Source organism: Scyliorhinus torazame, chromosome 7 (genome assembly GCF_047496885.1).
Source record: "Scyliorhinus torazame isolate Kashiwa2021f chromosome 7, sScyTor2.1, whole genome shotgun sequence".
NCBI classification, from domain to species: Eukaryota; Metazoa; Chordata; class Chondrichthyes; order Carcharhiniformes; family Scyliorhinidae; genus Scyliorhinus; species Scyliorhinus torazame.
Window position 1 is genome coordinate 16,987,988 of NC_092713.1, and position 19,872 is coordinate 17,007,859.

General features: G+C 48.6%; 1 protein-coding gene across 10 annotated transcripts in view; it reads right to left on the minus strand.

Moving 5' to 3' along the window:
* The window catches only part of adgrl2a (adhesion G protein-coupled receptor L2a), a 695,216-nt gene that overhangs the window by 439,131 nt on the left and 236,213 nt on the right, over positions 1-19,872 (minus strand). For all 10 annotated transcript variants that reach the window (XM_072510363.1, XM_072510357.1, XM_072510358.1 and 7 more), the window contains one exon: positions 1,307-1,356. The gene's annotated coding sequence lies outside the window, so the exon portion shown is untranslated. The remainder of the gene's footprint in view (positions 1-1,306; positions 1,357-19,872) is intronic.

Sequence of the window (19,872 nt, forward strand, 5' to 3'; positions counted from 1 at the left end):
AAAGTACTTCATTAGCAGCTTTGGGATGTCCTGAAATCATTAGGTGCTGTATGAATGTGAGTCATTGCTGCTACAGAGGAAGCACTAACATTGGTGAGTAGATGATGCTTCGTCTCCTTCATTAGACTGTGCAGCAGCGTGCTCTGGCCCATGCTGGTTATTGTAAACACGACAATACTTTGTCACCCTGAACACCATTAAAGGACTGCAAGCTCCTTGTTTGATGGCAGTCCCTCGGGGCTAATAAGCAAAGCAACAGACGTGTTTACTGTACATCCCGACCTGGGCTGTCACGTTCAAAATACAACCCCATCTAAACAATCACACCATTTGAATGGCGATGAACTAACTATTCCATACTGGGCACAGAGCATCTTTTGTCATCTAAAGGGCTCTCACCCAGAAGCAATGTTACTGCCACCAACAACTCAAACTGACTGTAGGAGGGCTGTAATTGCCTCTAAAAGCTCCTTTTTGGTGCTGTTATAAGATCACATTCACAAATGTTCCATCTGCCTTCCACAGGGGAGTTGTACATGCTTATAAACCCATGCACAACCCAAGGGAGCATTGCATTCTCATGTGTGATAAATACGTGGGTATTTTAATAAGAGGAGGGGGAGCTGAGAAGGTCCTGACCTTCGGAGCACTGGAACACTGTTGAAAAATATAAATTGTGGCAAAGAATCAAGTTGCTGATCCTCTCCAATTAATGAATGAAATCTGTTGATCTGTTAACTTGTGTGTCTGTGTGTGTTTGTGTGTGTGTATATGCGGGAGTTCAAAAATAGAAATTACAATACTGGAGTTGGCACGCAGTCCAAAAGCAGGTTGGTATAGCCACTCATCGTCAAGCGTTTGGTGCCCTATCTCAAGATATTGTGTATCTAGCCAGGAGGTTTACAGACCTGCAAGGTGAAGAATGCCTTGGGTAAAGTGCCCAGCAAGATGGGAAATTGCCAGTATCAGGATAATCTGGTGCTAATAATTAGTGGGCAGCGCACAAGCTCCCTCTTGCAAAGGCAGAAAGAAGCCATTAATTTATTTGTTAATTATGATGAATACTAACCTCACAAAATGAACCGAAAACATGCCGGAAAACTACACGCACCCCTCCCCACTTCCCAAGAGAGATCCACGATACACAAGAATAGTTGCTTTATATTTTCAACCAAGGCAAAAAAACCAACCCTATCTTCTATCTGAGAGCATCATAACCAGCGTGCTCATCCGCAGCAAGGTGAATCGCTTTAATCTAAATTATTATGGATTCAGATCAGTTTTAAAATGCAGGGCTGCAACTTACCACCTTCAGAAATTGTGGGCCTCAGCATCCTGTTGGAATGTCGAACACTCCTGCAAAGCAGAGAAGACAAGTATGTATAAAAGATTAATCCAAGGACGGTCACCTTCAATTTCTCAAACCTTTCTGCGCCCACGTAAAAACTGCACAACATTACATTTTGAACTAAGAGCTTTCTGTTCTCCAGCATTGTGATTTGTCTCGACAACACACTTCACAATCAGTACTGATAGAACAGTGCACCTTAACCTATTACATACAAACTGCATAGTGGGTGGGTGTGGGGGGGGGGGGGGGGGAGCCAGTTTAGCTCAGTTGACTGGACAGCTGGTTTGTGATGCAGAGCAAGACAGCAGCTCAGGTTCAATTCCCGTACCAGCTGAGGTATTCATGAATAAGGTATCTCGCCTTCTCAATCTTGCCCCATGCCTGAGGTGTGGTGGTCCTCAGGTTAAATCACCACCAGTCAGCTCTCCCCCTCAAAGGGTCATCTGGAGCATGGTTATTTTATTATTACACATGGACAGAAGCAGTCGATTCAGCCCCTCGAGCCTGTCCCACCATTCGTTAGAGGCAGGAGCAGACTATTGAGTACCTTCAAACCACTCAATTAGACCACGGTTCATCATTTTAACCTGCTTTTTTTTTTGCATATCCCTTCAATGCCTTTGCCAAACTGAGATCCAGCTGTCGCTGTCACTGCACGATTTTAACAAACGGCACTTGCTTTCTTGCAGTGTGGATGAAGTGCACAGACAGAGATGTGTTATTTTGTGCTAGGGTCTGAAGAGGGCAGTCCTCTCTCAGCTCAGAGCACCAGCCTGCCCCGATTGAACGGCAAACAAGCGGACTGGAAAAAGTCAGCTCTTCCCAGCAATGGGGGAACACGAAGCAAAACATTTCTGTGCAGGCTAAAGGTCGCGTCAAGTATAAAAAAGTGCAGTGTGGAACTGCTCCAGAAGCAACATGGGGAAGAGGCAATCGAGTTAACGTTCATTCCAAGACTTTATTTTTTTTTGTCTCTCCAAGTCAATATTATTGTGGATGCCGTCTATCTGTCGTAGTAAAACCAAGTGTCACAAAACCAGCAAATGGGCTAGATTTAATTAACTCACTCCTTGCACATTTCATCACTTATTGCTATGGTAACGTTCAGTTGCTCAGCAGCCAATGCTTTTTAATCAGATAGCTGCTGTCATCTTCCCGTGTTGCAGGAATGTGGACGAATTTACAGCCAACGTTCGATACGACTGATAACTGCCAGTAATTTAGTGCCGACCCTTTTTGAACACTACGCGCACACAGACACACCACACGCACACACAATCAAGGAGTCTGGCACTCTGCTGACTGATGGATATCTGGGCGAGAGCAGACTTTCACAATCACTAAGAAATTGGGGACCGTGGATTGTCCCAGTCACGGCATCTCGCCAAGGCTCCTTCAACGGTGCTTTCCAAGCCCGTGACCACTCCCAACTAGAGGGACAAGGGTGGCAGAACACCACCACCTGCAAGTTCCCCTCCAAGCCACTCACTGTCCTGACTTGGAAACGTATCGCCGTTCCTTCATTGTCGCTGGGTCAAATCCCTGAAACTCCCGAACACTGTGGCAGACCTACACCACATGGACTGCAGCGGTTCAAAAAGACAGCTCACCACCACCTTCTCAAGGGGCAAATAGGGATAGGCAATAAATGCTGGCCCAGCCAGCGACCCTTTTGTAACTCCTTTGCTTGGAGACAGATATCAGTTTCCAACATTGGGCGGGATTCTCCAACCTCCCGCCGGGTCGGAGAATCGCCGGGAGCTGGCGTGAATCCCGCCCCCGCCGGTTGTCGAATTCTCCGGCACCGGATATTCGGCGGGGGCGGGAATCGCGCCGGTCAGTGGGCTCCCCCCCCCCCGGGCGATTCTCCAGCCCGCGTTGGGCCGATGTCCCGCTGCTGGAATGCCTGTCCCGCCGGCGAGAATCAAACCACCTCTCTTACCGGCGGGACAGGGCGGCGCGGCCAGGCTCCGGGGTCCTGGGGGGGGGCACGGGCCGACCTGGCCCCGGGGGGTGCCCCCACGGTGGCCTGGCCCGCGATCGGGGCCCACCGATCCGCGGGTGGGCCTGTGCCGTGGGGGCACTCTTTTCCCTCTGTCTCGGCCACAGCCTCCGCGATGGCCGACGCGTAAGAGACACCCTCCCCTGCGCATGCGCGGGGATGACGTCAGCGGCCGCTGACTCTCCCGCGCATGTGCGGACTTCCGCCGCCCGGCGAAGTCCTTTCGGCCCCGGCTGGCGTGGCGCCAAAGGCCTTCCACTCCAGCCAGTGGAGCGGAAACCACTCCGGCGCGGGACTAGCCCCTCACGGTGAGTGCTTGGCCCCGAAAGGTGCGGAGAAATCCGCACCTTTGGGGCGGCCCGACGCCAGAGTGGTGCACGCCACTCCATCCCGCTGGGACCCCCCGCCCCGCCGGGTAGGGGAGAATCCCGGCCCTTGTTCCTGACATGGTGCAATAAAACCCTTCCACACAGCTGCTGGCAAGTCTATGGAGCATCAGGAGAAAGCAAGGATGTAAAGGGAGAAGTGGGACCCCCAGCACTGCTGATTTTTCTGATGCTCATATTAATATCGACCCTTTGATTTGAATTACCATTCTGTCCTGCCCAGGTTACTGCCTCGAATTGTTAGCTTTCAGCAGAGGAGCGGTGGCCCTAATGTCTGTTATCATGAAATGTTTCGAGCGGCTAGACAGGAGACGGCTCACTGCCAGCCTCCCAGACTGTCTCGATCCACTGCAGTTTGCCTATCACCACAACCGGTCCACAGCAGACGCTATCTCCCTGGCTCAGCAATCAACACTCGAACACCTCGACAACAAGACACCTATGTAAGGCTGCTGTTCATTGACTACAGCTCCGCCTTTAACACCATTATCCCAACAAGACTAATAACCAAACTCCGCAATCTTGGACTTGACCCCTCCCTGTGCAGCTGGATCCTCGACTTCCTCACCAACAGACCGCAATCTGTCAGGATAGGCAACAGCACCTCCTCCACAACAGTCCTCAACACCGGGGCCCCGCAAGGCTGTGTGCTCAGTCCTCTACTGTACTCCCTCGTCACACATGACTGTGTGGCAAGATTTAACTCCAACTCAATCTATGGGGGCGATTCTCCGAGCCTCGTGCCGGGCCGGAGAATCGCCCCAACTGCACCACGACGCCTTGCCGCCGGCGCGCGATTCTCCGAGGTGCGGAGAATCGCCGCCATTTGCGCCGGCGCGTTTGACGCGGCGCTGGCCGCGGGCCGCTGGAATTGGCAGGGCCGCCGCTTCTCCGCTCCGGATGGGCTGAGCGGATACGGCAGAGTCCCACCGGCGCCATTCACCCCTGGTCACTGCCGGCGGGAACTCTGCGCGAAGGGTCGGGTGCGAACTGTGGGGCGGGGAAAAGCGATCCTTCACCGGGGTGGGGGGGGGGGCGCCTCCAATGGGGTCTGGCCCGTGATTGGGGCCCACTGATTGGCGGGCCGGCCATTTTGGAGAATCGCCCCCTATAAGTTTGCGGATGATGTGACTGTGGTGGGCCGCATCTCAAGCAACGACGAATCAGACTACAGAAGGGAGATAAATCACTTGGTTGCATGGTGTACCGAAAACAACCTCTCTCTAAATGTTGGAAAGACCAAGGAACTGATCATCGGCTTCAGGAAGCGCAGAAGGATACACACTCCCGTCTGCATCAATGGCTCCGAAGTGGAGATGGTCGATAGCTTTAAGTTCCTGGGGGTCATTATCACCAACAGTCTGTCCTGGTCTACTCACGTTGATGCAACAGTCAAGAAAGCCCAGCAACGTCTCTACTTCCTACGGAATAAATTTGGCATGTCTGCATCGACTCTCACAAACTTCTACAGATGTGCCATTGAGAGCATCCTATCCGGCTGCATCACAGCCTGGTATGGCAACTGCTCAGTCCAAGATCACAAGAAACTGCAGAGTGTGGTGAACTCAGCCCTACGCATCACACAAGCTTGCCACCCCCACATTGATTCTGTCTACACCACTCGCTGCCTCAGGAAGGCAGACAGCATTATCGGAGACCCCTCCCACCCAGGCATTGCCTTCTTCCAGACCCTTCCATCAGGCAGAAGGTACAGAAGTCGGAAGACCCGCACATCCAGACATAGGAACAGCTTCTTCCCCACAGTTACAAGACTCCTCAACGACTCCCCCTCAGACTGATCTGTTCCCTGTAAGAACACTATTCACGACGCCCTATGCTGCTCTTGCTCATGTATTTGCTTTGTTTGCTCCCTTGTTCAGCACTAACCAATCACTGTTTGTTGATGTACCATTTGTCGATTATTCTTGTGTCTACTATGTACGTACTGTGTACGTTCCTCGGCCGCAGAAAAATACTTTTCACTGTACTTCGGTACATGGGACAATAAATCAAATAAAAAATAAATTTAAAAAAATATAGGATCAGATCCCTTCAGTCTAGTAATGGGCAACCTAGGCTAGTGAGTGGTCCTCCTTCATCTCAATGGGCAGTAAGATTGAAATCGGGCTTGTTCGCTAACCACAATCCCATGAATAAGCTTAAATACATTTAATACACACCAAATATTTCATAACGAGTTATGGAAAACACTTAATTGTTTATATATTATTTGAACTATCAACAAATTTAAAATTTACACTTAAATTGGAAGCAGAGTTAGCGCACAACTCCTCGTCAATGTTGTGAGCAATCAGCACACATCTCACTGACTCTTGCTTTCTGTGCATATCACTGCAGTCATACCGGTAGGAAAAAAACCTACGAGGATGGTAATCAGCAGAATGTGGCAACCCTGTGCGTGGACAAGAGTCAACAAAATGTATCGTGCGGCTCACGATAGGGCGGCACTGTAGAACAGTGATTAGCACTGTTGTTTCACAGCGCCAGGGACCCGGGTTTGATTCCCGGCTTGGGTCACTGTTTGTCCGGAGTCTGCACGTTCTCCCCGTCTGCGTGAGTTTCCTCTGGGTGCTCCAGTTTCCTCCCACAAGTCCCGAAAAATGGGCTTGTTAGGTGAATTGGACATTCTGAATTCTCCCTCAGTGTACCCGAACAGGCGCCGGAATGTGGCGACTAGGGGATTTTCACAGTAACCTCACTGCAGTGTTAACGTAAGCCTACTTGTGACAATAAAGATTATTACTATTACTCAGAACCCTGCATGGGCCGCATGTGACCACTGGGCCGCAGGATGCCTTCCACTGTTCCAGGCACAATGGGGGCTCCCGAGCTCTTTTCTGCACCCTCCAAAAATGTTTTGTGCACTTCATACTTGCTGAAAGAACAGCAGCACGTTGGCTCAGTGGTAGCACAGCTGCCTCACGGCGCCGAGGTCCCAGGTTCGATCCCGGCTCTGGGTCACTCTCCGTGTGGAGTTTGCGCATTCTGCCTGTGTTTGCGTGGGTTTCACCCCCACAACCCAAAGATGTGCAGGGTAGATGGATTGGCCATGCTAAATTGTCCCTTAATTGAAAAAAAATGAATTGGGTATTCTAAATTAATTTTTTTTTAAAAATACTTGGTGAACCTGATGAAGGAGCAGTGCTCCGAAAGCTAGTGATTCGAAACAAACCTGTTGGACTTTAACCTGGTGTTGTAAGACTTCTTAATGAAACAATGAAGGGGGGAAACGGGAGACTGGTGGAGAAAGATCAGCATGAAGCATTTTGATGGCCTAAGAACGCTTTTAAAAAACAACAGAAGAGCCACAGAATTGTCGTGTCCAGCATAACATTTCGTTCTTGCCTCCAAGGCGGTGGCACTTTGCAACGTGCTCTGTGGGTCAGCGGGGCTGCTTTTGGCGAGCATTTTGTACAACGTGTCGGTTTGTGAGGGAGAGGATTCCCAAACACCCGCCACACTAGCGGCAACGTTTAAAAAGGGTAGAGGCAACATTTCACAAAACAAACATCGCCAAGGAGAGAGAGCTGGAGATGTAATCTGATATCCTGCACTAGGAGAGCACTCATCGGCCACAAGTCAGAGTCTTGCAGGAGGATGTAGGCTGCGGAGGCATTGGAACAGGAATTACAAAGGGGTGCGCCAGATCCTCGCAGGCAGATGGGGTGGTCCCTAAATTTGAAAAAAAAAATCCCATTAAAACAAAGTTAGAGCAATCCCATTGAGAGAGCCAGGAAGGAGGGGGGGGGACAGGAGAGATTACTTCACGTTAAAGGAATGTCCCAAGCAAATTGCAGACAATTGCTTTGTTGAACAACAGAGTAAACGGTGGAAACAAAGGAAGATAAGGGATTCTAGCGAGAGTCCAGAGCTGGGAGATCACACTGGCAAAGAACAGGCAAATGGCCTCTCTGCTGGCCCTTTACTTGGCACTCTCCCCTTGACTTTCTTCACCGAATCTCCACACTGTCAGCTCGCAAATTTATTGCTTCCATAGTTGTTTATTCCATAGGCACAGGAGCTCCAAAATCTAAGCCACCTCTCCTCACCTTCTGCCTGCTCTGAAGAGGTTGGTTTGACACAAAGTCCAAATTCTACTGATTCCTCGGTTGCCAGGAGGCTGGTTTCAGGGGACTTATAAACTGCAGGAAAACCAGAAAAGTTGCACTTTCATCTAGCATCCAGGACGGAGGTAGCAATTTTGCCTTTAAAAGTAAGTAGAATGGTAGGATCCCTACAATGCAGAAGGAGGCCATTCGGCCCTTTACATCTGCGCTAACCCTCAAGAGCACCCTATCTAGGCCCACTTCCCCGCCCTATCCCTGCAACCCACCTAGCCTGCACATCTTTGGGCACTAAGGGGCAATTTATCATGGCCAATCCACCTAACCTGCACATCTTTGGACTGTGGGAGGAAACTAGAGCACCTGGAGGAAGCCCACACACGCACGGGGAGAAAGTGCAAACTCCACACAGACAGTCACCCGAGGCCGGAATTGAACCTGAGGCATTGGAACCTGGCGCTGTGAGGCAGCAGTGCTAACCACTGTGGTACCGTGCCGCCCCAACGTAATTGATTCTCGTTCAATTTCAGAGCCGATACCTCAGCATGCAGTACCAAGAGAGGGCTGCACTGTTGTAAGTTGTCGACTTCAGGGTGAGATACAGAACAGAGGCTCTGCATGCCCTCTCAACTGGATGTATGAAAGGTTCCCTGGCACCGGGGATTTCTATCCGGTGTCTTGGCCAATATCGATCCCTCGACCGACATTACCAAAAAACAGACCACTGGTCATTCTTACATTGCTCTTTGTGGGACCTTGCTGTGCACACATAGGCTGCTAAGCTTCCTACATTACAGCAGTGGTGTCAGAATGCACATCACTGGCGTGAATGTGTTTCAAGACACCCTGACGTTGAGGAAGGTGCTACAGAAATGCACGCGTCCCTCTCTTTTGTCCCCCTTGAGGGGTGTTAAAGATTCCATGTCATTTATTCAGAGCGGGGCAGGGAATTCTCCTGCTCTCCAAGCCAATGTCTTGACCTCAAGCAATATCACTAAAAAAAAAATCACCTTGTCATCTATCTCTCTTCTATTTGTGGGAACTTGTTGCATGTACATTGGCTGCGAGGTCTGTCTACACAGCAACAGTAACTACACTGCGGAAATAACTCATTAGCTTCAAATTACTCAGGGTGCCTTGAGGATTGAAGGGCATGACATTAATTCTACCTCCGAGTGATATACATTGCAAAGTGCTCTCTCCAGGCACAACCCAAGTACAGAAAGAATCTATATTTCTAATTATATAAGATGCATTTTTATTCCTCCTTTCCCCACTGTCCCCCAACCCCCGACATATTCCAACAAATCTTCAAAAACACTACAGCGATTTGTTCAGAAATATCAAACATGGTATCGGCTCGTCCCTCAAGCCGCAATCGAATATATTACAACACGTACAGTTGTAAAATCAGTCCATACTGGGAATGCCCAGCAGGATAAGCAGCATCTGGGGAGGGAGAAACAGAGTTAACGTTTCAGGTCGCTGACCTTTCGCACTTTTTGAAAGCTGCTCCTGTGCGCTAATATCATGAGGCAGCATTGCCCCGCCGAGATTGACCACTTTATCTTTCGGATGAGGCGCGGAACTGGCATGCGGCCTGGCCTCGCCACTGGGTGCCAAAGGTTCGACAGCACTGCTATGTAGAAGAGTAAGGGATCTCTCCCCAGTACCATGGCTTATGATTATCCCTCAAACAACACAACCACATCAACAGCTTATTTAGTCAATATTGTTTGTGGAAGCTTGCTGTGCGCAAATTGGCTACCACATTCCCTACATTATAATCTTTATTATTGTCACAAGTAGGCTTACATTAACACTACAATGAAGTTACTGTGAAAGTCCCCGAGTCGCCACACTCCGGCACCTGTTCAGGTACACCGCGGGAGAATTTAGAATGTCCAATACATCTAACAAGCATGTCTTTTGGGACTTGTGGGCGGAAATCGGAGCACCCGGAGGAAACCCACGCAGACACAGGGAGAACGTGAACTGACAGTGACCCAAGCCAGGCATCGAACTCGGGTCCTGGCGCTGTGAAGCAACAGTGCTAACCACTTTGCCACTGTGGGATTATCTCTCAAACAACATCACTACACCGACAGATTATTTAGTCACTATGGTTTTGCTGTTTGTGGAAGCTTGCTGTGCGCAAATTGGCTGTCGGATTCCCAACGTGACAGTGACCGCTCTTCAGAAGTTGCCGTTTGGACATCCCGAGGTTGTGAAAGGTACTAAATTTCTCTTCTTTCGATCCAGACTTCAAGAGAGTCCTGGTTTTCAAATCTTCCCCCTGTTGAACCCCCCCCCCCCCACTCCACGTGCCAACATACAGGGTGCACAGGCCCAAGAGGACCTCCTGTCCCAACTTCTGAACAACAGCACAAGCTCCCCAGAAAGAGAACAGTGCGACATCTGCAGGTAAAAAATCTCTGTCAAGGGAAAGAGACAAGCAACTCATTCTAAAGAGCTGCTGGCAAGTGAACCAAGGGTAGAGTCTCGAATGCTGGGAGCCAGCGCACTGGTGGGCCACGGTGTAATTTACCCCCTATTACGGGGAAACCCGGATGGCTTGACACATCTTCCCAGCAACATTCTTTAAAGTCCAAGTAATGCCCTCTTCCCCAACCTGTGCTGCGAGGAGGGGAGTTGTGGGAGCTGGTCCAAGACAGAAAGTGATAGGTTCCTGGATGCTAATGACATCAAGGGATAGTGCGGGAAAGTGCTGTGGAGACATGAGCAGCCTGATCTGTTTGAGTGGCCCGGCAGATTGGATGGGCTGAATGGCCTTTGTTCCCAATACAGAAAAATTTATCGTGCCGTTAATTGGAGCACGTCTGAGAAAATCCAGAACCTTGCTGAAATTCCACTCGAAAACAAAACAAAACACATGGAACACACATTTCAATCCCGACTAGGAATGGTGCCTGAATGCCAGAACCACTTAATTCCATTGTAGTAATGAATAGACGCAGCTCTGGAAACAATCAGCCATTCAGAGTTATACATGCCAACTCTCACTCGAAGTAATTATACATAGTGCCGACACTCAAATTAATGAAGGTTGTTTTCTTTGTGACTCTACAGGCTGATTACCCCCCCCCCCCCCCCCCCCCCGCCCCAAGTTTTGCTCCCGCATAAGGCCATCACCCTATATTGAAGATGACAGGGCTCCTCGCTGCCCTCTCGGCAACACACACACACACACACACACAAACCTCTCCACCACGCAGCAAATTAAGCCAAAGCAAAGACGTATGGCAATTGAATCATCCAATTTGCTTCCCAACAAGATTTCTGCACCCAACCTAAAGCACGGGTAATTTGCAGAGTTCTTAACCTGCAATTATCTCCAATAATAATGTAAATAAACCAAAGTCGTTGTTTTAACTGCCTGCCTCAAAACATTGGCTGATTAAAAGGTTAAACGCAGCAACTGAGCAGATTATTTATGCTGATGTGCCTGTGCTCCAAGCTGTGAAAGTGGCTGCCTGTCCGCCACTCAACTTCTCCTTTCCTGGGGAAAAAACAATCACTGTGTGATGTTAAAGAAAGATTGTAAAAGAAAGAAAGGGACTGTTTTGTTATGCTCTTGACGTAGCATAAGCTGCTTCCTTGATGTGCACTCTGACAAAGGAAGGTTCAGACTTGGAGATAGCTGTAACATGTTTATTACTGTTAACAATTCTCCTACTTGGATTCGTCTCTGCTGTTCATCCTGCTATAGCGACTCAGAATGACGAACCAGTCTGCTACAATCCACATGGTGGGAGTGATGTTCAATCAACCCTGTGTCTGTACTCCCTGACAGTCTCCACTGGAAAGAGACTAAGCATGTGTGATGTGTCCTTTTATATGGGTTGGCGTAAAGCCCCCCTGTAGTCGTGTCACCTCAGTGTGTATCGTGAATACCCATTGGTCGTGTCCTATCTTACTGACCTATTGGTTGACTGCCTGTGTGTCATGTCTCTGGTGTTCCCTCTAGTGTCTAGCTAGGTGTAGTGTATGTACATTAACCCTTTGTGTACTTACAGTGATGTATATCACCACAGGGACCAGCGATGCAGCCAAGAGTGCAATAGTGACAATGCCACCCTGCATTCACACAGTCGCTGGTGGTGTCCGTCAGCATGCCCACTTTTCTACTCTCAGCCCTGGACTTTTCCTTGATTTTTGAACACAGTAAGATGTCTTACAACACCAGGTTAAAGTCCAACAGGTTTGTTTGGAATCACTAGCTTCACCTGATGAAGGAGCTAAGCTCCAAAAGCCAGTGATTGCAAATAAACCTGTTGGACTTTAACCTGGTGTTGGAAGACTTCTTAATGTGCCCACCCCAGTCCAAAGTCGGCATCTCAACAACATGGCTACCATTGATTTTTGGAGTGTAGACAGGATATCGAGTTATTCAAAAATGAGGAAGGGACATCCCACCGCGGTCAAATCCTGTCCTCACCCGATGTCCTCTTCATGTCAGCTGTGTGGCTAACCTGGGAAAACTTGCCCTTGCCTCTAAGTCAGAAGGTCGTGGGTTCAGATCCCACTCCGAAGCTTTGAGCACAAAATCTGGGCTTTTAAAACTGTCCTGCACCATTCGCGACTCCTCAGACACCGAAGCAGTCCATCTCTAAATGCAGCAAGACCTGGGCAATATCCGGGCTTGGGCTGACAAGTAACGTTCGCGCCACACAAGCAGCAGGCATTCAATGGCATGTGGTTTAGCACAGGGCTAAATCGCTGGCTTTTAAAGAAATAAGAGAATCATATAATTTACAGTGCCGAAGGAGGCCATTCAGCCCATTGAGTCTGCACCAGCCATTGGGAAGAGCAGCATACCCTATCTCCGTAACCCCACCTAACCTTTATGGACACTAAGGGCAATTTAGCATGGCCAATCCACCTAACCTACACATCTTTGGACTGTGGGAGGAAACCGGAGCACCCGGAGGAAACCCACGCAGACACAGGGAGAACGTGCATACTACGCAGAGACAGTGACCCAGTGGGGAATCGAACCTGGGACCCTGGAGCTGCGAAGCAACTGTGCTAACCACTGTGCTACCCTGCCGCCCCATGGCCCAAACTCACTTGACGGCCATTATTTTTCCTCAAATGTTTACTGACACAGCAAGCGAGGAGAAAGGCAAAAAGCGATCTTCATAGCACAAGATTTTTAAAATAATGAAATTTCATCCTAATATAATTCATGAGTTGAGTCACTGGCTGTGCGAATGCACCAAGGGGAAGAAAAAAAACTTTTCCTCAGGAGTCAGTGACTGGAAGTGGAATGTGGAGACAAAGGATTTAGCATGATGAAGAGTCGCCCTCTGTTCCAACTATTTATAGATTTCTTTTCTTTCCCACCGAGTTCAGTGGGAAGGACAGGAAACTTTTTCTTTCAACATACTGAAACACGAAAGGTGCAGAACATTGTAAAATGACCATCAAAACTACTACACAAACATATCAACATTTAAAAAATATATATTTTGAAACACAGCCGTGTTTAGTCAGAAAACAGCAAATACACTGGCTTTGGACAGATCAAACACGAGCAATTTTGAACAAGAAATTTCAGCAATCTTTCTCCTCGTCAGCCAGTGTTGCCAGGGAACCGTCCCTCCCCCGAAGGAATCTACAGGTGAAGGAACTGCCAGGCATGGAAGGTATAGATTGGCTCACATGGATTCAGTGATTGGTTGAACAACAGAGATCACGGTAGCACAGTGGGTAGCACTGCTGCTTCACAGCGCCAGGGTCCCAGGTTTGATTCCCACCTTGGGTCACTCTCTGTGCGGAGTCTGCACGTTCTCCCCCACGTGTCTGCGTGGGTTTCCTCTGGGTGCTCCGCTTTCCTCCCACAGTCCAAAGACGTGCAGGTTAGGTGGATTGGCCATGATAAATTGCCCCTTAAGTGTCCAAAAAGGTTAGGTGGTGTTACTGGGTTACGGGGATACTGTGGAGGTGTGAGCTTAAGTAGGGTGCTCTTTCTGAGCGTAGGTGGAGACTCGATGGACCGAATAGCCTCCTTCTGCACTGTAAATTCTATGATTAACGTTCCGAGTTTGGGGCTATAGGAGCAGGAGCAGTCCAATCAGCCCCTCTAGTCTGCATCTCAACTCAATTTACTCATCTTCACTGGGGAAATGCTGGCATAGTGTTAATGTCACTGGACTGGGGTCATGAGTTCAAATCGTTCCAATCGCAGTTGGTGAAATTTAAATTCAATCAATTAATTTGGAATCGGTGACAGTGACCATGAAACGATCATCAATCGTTCTAAAATCACAGGGGAGGAAATCAGCTTTCCATAAGATCATAAGGCACAGAAGCAAAATTAGGCTACTGGGCCCATCTAGTCTGCTCCGCCATTCAATTATGGCTTATATTTCTCTCACCCCCATTCTCCTGCCTTCTCCCCATAACCCCTGATCCTTCTATTAATCAAGAACCTAGCTAGGAGGTGAGATAGAGGCGGGTATATGGGCGGATGCCCTAAGCAGGGTTAATGCCTCCTCATCATGTGCCAGGCTTAGCCTGATACATTTTAAGGTAGTCCACCAGGCATACATAACAGTGGCTAGGATGAGCAAGTTGTTCTGGGTAGAGGATAGGTGTGCAGGAAGCCAGCAAATCATGTCCACATGTTTTGGGCATACCAAAGCTTGGAGGGTTTTGGCAAGGTTTTGCTAAGGCAATGTCCACGGTACTAAAAACACGGGTGGTGCCGAGTCCGGAGGTAGCGATCTTTGGAGTGTCGGAAGACCCGGGAGTTCAGGGGGCGAAAGAGGCCGACGTCTTGGCCTTTGCCTCTCTGGTAGCCCGGAAATGGATCTTGTTAATGTGGAGAGACTCGAAACCCCCGAGTGTAGAGAATTGGGTTCGTGAAATGGCTGGGTTTCTCAGTCTCGAGAAAATAAAGTTCGCCTCAAGAGGGTCAATGATCGGGTTCACCCGGAGGTGGTAGCCGTTCGTCGACTTTCTCGGGGAAAATTAATATGTCAGCAGAATCAGTATTCCGGGGGGGGGGGGGGGGGGGGGGGGGTGGGGAAAGAGAGAGAGAGGGCCAGATTGTGATTTATGGTTGGGGTGTGTGAAGATTGGGATGGGGGTGGAAATGTTTATTATACCATGTTAGTGTAATTGTTATTGTTAATATTATAAACATTTTCAAATACCCAAATAAAAATATTTTGTAAAAAAAAGAACCTATCTATCTCTGTCTTAAAGACACTCAGTGATTTGGCCTCCACAGCCTTCTGCGGCAAAGCGTTCCACAGATTCACCACTCTCTGGCTGAAGAAATTCCTCATGTGTTTTAAAGGATTGTCTCTTTAATCTGAGATTATGTCCTCTGTTCTAGTTTTTCCTACAAGTGGAAACATCCTCTCCACGTCCACTCTATCGAGGCCCCACAGTATCCTGTAAATTTCAATAAGATCCCGCCTCATCCTTCTAAACTCCAACGAGTACAGACCCAGAGTCCTCAACCGTTCCTCGTACAACAAGTTGTTCTTTCCAGTGTTCATTCTTGTGAACCTCCTCTGGACCCTTTCCAAGGCCAGCACATCCTTCCTTAGATACGGGGCGCAAAACTTCTCACAATACTCCAAATGGGGTCTGATCAGAGCCTTATCCAGCCTCAGAAGTACATCTCTGCTCTTGTATTCTAGCCCTCTCGACAAGAATGCTAACATTGCATTTGCCTTCCTAACTGCCGGACTGAACCTGCACGTTAACCTTCAGAGAATCGTGAACAAGGACTCCCAAGTCCCTTTGTGCTTCTGATATCCTCAGCATTTCCCCATTTAGAAATAGTCTATGCCTAAATGTACTGTCCTTCCCTGGTCTGGCCTACATGCGACTCCACGGCCCACAGCAATGTGTTTTGACTCTTAAACTGCCCTTTGAAATGGCCTAGCTAGCCACTCAGATCAAGGGCAATTAAGGATGGGCAATAAAATGCTGGCCCTGCCAGTTGCTCACATCCCATGAAAGAAAACAAAAATCTCTTAATGCCCCGCAGCCACCAATGGAATTGCATTGCCCGAGCGAAATATCGGTTCTTGTGCGACTGTGCCCGCTGGCTGAGGAGAAACATTGTCCAGAAATCAGGAGGCCCAACATTGCCCTGGTTGCGAGCGCAGCAACTTGCGACAGAGGAATTAAGTTCCACGCACACATCTCATTAGAACAAACACGTTTCAACAGTTTTGCTACACCACACACCGAGAAATCTTCTCCAATAAGTCTTGGCTTCTTTTTTTAAAAAGCGTTTTTTCTGCCTCATTTACCTCCAGGGCCTGGTCCTGTGGGGCGTCAGTTATTAAAGTTTGCAAATTAATTTTCATTCAGCAGCTCGACAAACATCAAAAGGCAAATTCCCAAAGGCTCGTCACTCCTGTTTGGTCTTGGCTGTGCCAGGTGGCGTCAGATAGATGTATCAGCATCAAGGAGATATTAGTCTGTCGGGTCCCCCCCCATCAAGGAGATACTAGTCTGTCGGGCCCCCCCTCCCCCTCCCCCCCCCCCCCAGTACAAACCTTTAGCTTTGAAAGCCGTATTCGAAACCATGAGGGGTCTGGACAGAGTGGGGGAAAATGGTCTCCTTCTGTGCTGTACCAATTCTGCGATTCCTGTTTCACTATACACTGGGCATGGTCCAGCATCACACTCGAGTGGCAATCGTCCACTTGTGACCCAAGACATGGAGCGGTCATTTTAACCTAAACTACCCAGCAGGAACAAGGCGCTTCTGCTTAGTGTATTGGGCCTCATTGAGGTCAACTGAAGTGCAAAATCAGGCACGGTGTTATCGAGCAATTCAAATGCACCCGCCCCCTCCAACCCACCAGATTTTTCTGCCTTGTTGTTATGATAAAAGCCTCTTCATTCCCCGCAGTCCTGGAACACACAGTGCAGAAGGAGGCCATTCAGCCCATCGAGTCTGCAACGACCCATTTAAGCCCTCACTTCCACCCTCCCCCCGTAACCCAATAACCCTCGTCCTAACCCGCCCTTCACATTTCTTCTCCGCCAGACTCCCGAGTTTGCTCCCCCTCCCCCATCTCCCATTTAGAGTCGGTTCCAAGTCTAATGCCAGCGTAGCCTGCAGCGCACAGAGTTCACTGACAGGCATTCACTCCCTCGGAGGCTGAAAAGGCGTTTTAAATATTAAGTCATCAAATTCAAGCTGCAGTAAGAGTTTGATATCCTATTCAATTTTTTGCAAAACGGTCTCTCTGTCTTTCACAACAGCAGGAATGTGTCAGTACTTCACTGTTGATAAGCGACGAAAGGAATCACAAAAACACACATTTACATGACAAATCTACAAAGGCTGAAATGCTGGTTAGCTACTAGCGAAGATATGATCATACGTAAGTACATTAGTTTGCAATACTGGTTGGGACCACCTGCTTGGTTGGAAGAGCATCAATTACGTCTGCAACAAACCCAGGCGTTTCGGACATATCCCAACTCCCCAAAGCCAGTCCACTACCTGCAAGCAGCAGTCAGGAGTACGATGGAATACTCTCCTCTTGCCTGGATGAGTGCAGCTCCAACTACAATCAAGGAGCTCAATGCCATCCAGGACAAAGTAGCCCCACTTGCTCCACTGCCAACGTACAGTGGCAGCCAGTGTCCACCATCTACAAAATGCACGGCAGCAACTCCTCAAGCCTCCTTCGACAGTACCTTCCATACCCATAGCTCTACAACCAACAAGGACAGGGGCAGTGGGCACATGGAAACACCACCAACTGGAAGCACCCCTCCAAGCCATGCACCACCCTGACTTGGAAATATATCGCTGTTCCTTCACTGGGCCAAAAGCTCTCAGTCCTTCCATCTATACCAGTCTTTTGCTCCAAATGTGCCTTCTTCATCTCAACCTATCAGTATATCCTTCATTTGCAGACTTCCTCATTTCTACACAACTTTCACACTTCCAGGAAATTTCAAATCCTTCACATCTAATTAAGTTCTTCACTTTTGAAAGGTAATCATTGTCGCAATGCAGGGAACGGGACAGCTAATTTATGCACAGCGAGGTTCCACAAACAGCAACAAGATAATAATAATAATCTTTATTATTGTCACAAGTAGGCTTACATTAACACTGCAATGAAGTTACTGTGAAAAGCCCCTAGTCGCCAAACTCCAGCGCCAGTTCAGGTCCACAGAGGGAGAATTCAGAATGTCCAATTCACCTAACAGCACGTCTTTCGGGACTTGTGGGAGGAAACCGGAGCACCCGAAGGAAATCCACGCAGATAAGGGGAGAACGTGCAGACTCCGCACAGACAGTGACCCAAGCGGGAATCGAACCCAGGACCCTGGCGCTGTGAAGCAACAGTGCTAAACACTGTGCCACCAGATAGATGGCCAATTAAATGTTTTTGGTGACGTATAGTCAATGGATGAGTGTTGATCATGGCCCTGGCTCCTGTTCTAATTAGTGCCATGAAATCATTTACATGCTCATGAGAGGGCCATCAGGTTCTGCGTTCAACATGTTAACCGATGATGGCTCCAATCAGTACTGCACTGGGGTACCGGACCCAAGTGATTATGAAGCTTGGAAATGTTGGCAGGCTATTCATCTATGGCAGGGTGGGTTGAGGGGGGGGGGTGTATCACAGCTAATATTTTCTCATTGGATAACCACACACCATGCCTTCCAACAGATGTCACTGAATAACGCTCAACAAGATAGCACGACCACAGAAGGCCATTCACCCCTCCTCAAGTTATCCTGAAAATATCCACCCCGCGACTGCTGCATCTGTTCTTTAATGATTCCCAAGTCCTCACCTTCACTTCCCACCTCATGGTCTGTCCCATTCCCCCTATCCGGCTCAGAACGGCGAGGGGGAAGTCCCGTCTCCCAGATGTCGCTCCAGCTTAGAGCAGTTAGCGCAGGGCAAGCAGAAATCCACGGTACCACCCCACCTGCCACTCTCACCAAAAAAAACCCCTTCAAGGGTCGGTGTCAATTGACAATGTTGAAACTGTGACTGTTAGAGGGCAGTAAGGGTTGTGGGACTAAGGTGGGTAAACGGAGCTAAGATACAGGGCGGACATTTTAAAAAATATATAAATTTAGAGTACCCAATCATTTATTTATTTATATCCCAATTAACGGGCAATTTGGAGTGACCAATCCACCTACCCTACACATCTTAGGGTTGTGGGGGTGAAACCCACGCAGACACGGGGAGAATGTGCAAACTCCACACAGGCACTGACCCATGGCTGGGATTCAAACCCGGGTCCTCAGCGCCTTAGGCAGCAATGCTAACCACTGTGTCACATGCCGCCCCCTATACAGGGCGGACATGATCTTATTCAATGACACAACGGACCAGAAAGGCTGAATGACCTCCCGCTATCCCTATGTTCCCAACATGTTTGTAAAAGTATCCAGCAATAATGAGATTAAGGACATGTTGTGTTATGCTGCTTCGGATAACACAGGCTGCTACTTGATGCAGTCTTAACTAAAGGATGCTCCAGGCTCTGAAATGAGTTCAACGTGTTTATTGAACGATTAACACAGTTCTCAAATGAGTTCGACTCTCTGCTAATCTAACTGTAGTAACTCAGCCTAACTGTAGCAGCTTGCTCTAAGCCACATGCTGGGGTGTGATGCTGCTGATCAACCCTGTCTAACTCTCTAGATGTCTGTCTGTGGAAAGAGGCAGGGTGTGAGTGCCTCATCCCTTTTATAGTGTTTATGTCATGCCCCCTTGTGGTGATGCCACCTCTGAGTGTCCTGACTGCCCATTGGACGTGTCCTATTCTGAGTGTTCATTGGTTGCATGTTTGCATATCATGACAGGACAGAACTGTGGCACTTTGTAGGAAAGTGAGAGAGACAGCGTGTGAATAAGAGACACTCACATATACATAGGGAAAGTGGATGAAACAGCTAAAAATACCCAAAAAAAGAGTGTGAATTAGTTTTTCTTTTGGCCATGTCTGATTACTGATCAATGCAACTGGGTACAAAAGCGAAGGACCTTCTCTGCTTCAGAGGCA